This window comes from Sinocyclocheilus anshuiensis, unplaced genomic scaffold, assembly GCF_001515605.1.
Source record: "Sinocyclocheilus anshuiensis isolate Anshui unplaced genomic scaffold, SAMN03320099.WGS_v1.1 scaffold1272, whole genome shotgun sequence".
NCBI lineage: Eukaryota > Metazoa > Chordata > Actinopteri > Cypriniformes > Cyprinidae > Sinocyclocheilus > Sinocyclocheilus anshuiensis.
In genome coordinates, this window is record NW_015547713.1 from 297,733 (window position 1) to 299,654 (window position 1,922).

The following is a 1,922-nucleotide window of genomic DNA, read 5'->3' on the forward strand; positions in this document are numbered from 1 at the left end:
TCCTAACTCATAATCCAGGAGGCCGGTGGAGCGGAGGCGGAACAGGGGGAGGGACGGAGGGTTAAGTCCACGTGGAAGTAGAGAGACCGGGGACTGAGGCAGAGTAGGCAGAGCAGAGAACCAGGGTGGAACCGGCAGAGCAGGTGGAGCTGATTACCACCACAGCTGAGCAGACGGGTCCGAAGATCCCCACGGCGGAGCAGAAGACCACCAGAGCAGGACAGGAGACCACCAGGCCGGAGCAGAAGACCACCATGGAGGAGCAGAAGACCACCAGGCCGGAGCAGACTGGACAGAAGCCCACTAGGGCGGAGCAGACAGAGCAGAAACCCACCAGAGCGGAGCAGACGGGACAGAAGACCAGCAGAGCATAGCCAAAGACCACCACGACAGAGCAGATGGAGCATTGGCCCACCAGAGCGTGTCGGCAGACCACCACGGCAGACCAGAGTGATCAGGAACCCATGGCAGGGACTGAGGCCTAGGGAAAACTGAAACATAGGAGACAGACAGTGCATTTACAGTCTCAGGGACTGAGGCAGGGAACTCAAGAAGTTTATCAATAGTCCTCCTGGTGACCATTGAACGGGCAGACAGCTCAAAATCTGGCTCATTGACAGAGACTGGACAGGCAGACAGTTCATAAACAGACTCACAGACTGAATAAGCAGGCTGTCCAAGACTAAACTCATGGGTTGAAACTGGATAAACAGACAAATTACATTCAGGTTCATCGATTGAAACAGAACTGGCAGGTAATTCACAAACAGATACATTAGTTGAGACTGAATAGGGAGACGCTTCTAAACTGGGTGTATTGGTAAAGACTGACAAGACCGACTGTTCAAAACTAGAAGCATTGGCAGGTACTGGATAGACAGACAGTTCACCAGTGGTCTCTTTGGCGAAGACAGAAGTAATGGGGCAAATATAGAGTTAATTTATGGTTTCAGGGTTCATGACCGGCAGGGTTAAGAGTTCACAGGTGACCTTTTTGGCTGTGACAAGGCTACTAGGGCATACAGGATATACATTTAAAGTCTCTGGGGTCGTGGTAAGGCTAACAGAGCAAACGAAAGGTTCATTCACGGCCCCCATGGCTGTGACAGGGTTACCCAGGCATATAGCAAGTTCATTTGCAACAGGACAGTCAAGAAGTTCGCAGACAGTGTCCTTGCTTGTAACAGACAGGACTGAGGGTTGTAGGTAGCCTCCTCGGCTGAATCTGCATGACGGGTTTAGAACAAGACGAGAGTTCCAAGATGGCATCCTCAGCTGGTTCAGAGCAGAAGAAAAGTTCATAAGCGGCCTCTGTAGCTGTGACATGACAAACAGGGAACAGGACAGGCAGAGAGTTCATAGACGGCCTCCATAGCAATGACAGGACAGGCAGAGGGATCACAGGCGGCCTCCTTGGCCGGAACAGAACAGGACGAGAGTTCACAAGTGCATACCACTGACACCTCTGGAGGTTCTGCAGCCGTACCATCTGGAAACAGGGAAAGTTCATTAGTGTTCTTCTTAACAGGACAGGTACAAAATTCAGCAATGGTTCCTTCGACCGCGACATGACAGGCTGAAAGTGTATTGCTGGGCGCCACCTCCATACAAGGAGCTGAAGCGAGCACCGCTGCCTTGGGAGGTTCTGCAGCCTCAGCCGCCAGCTCTGGAGACACCATAGTGGACGCCGCCACCTCAGGAGGTTCTATGGTGGTGTATGCAGCCGAAACACACCAAAAAGCGATCCCCATCATAGGAAACGCTTCAGACAGGGGAATCAGTTCCAGAACAGGAGGGCTAGAGTGAGTGGGTTTGGGGATACCAGCTGCGCGTGCAGACACCAGTGGTGCATCCCTCAAACTGGATACCAGACTGGGATACCGAAGGGCTGACCTTGATAATCTGGGTGCAACAGACAGGAC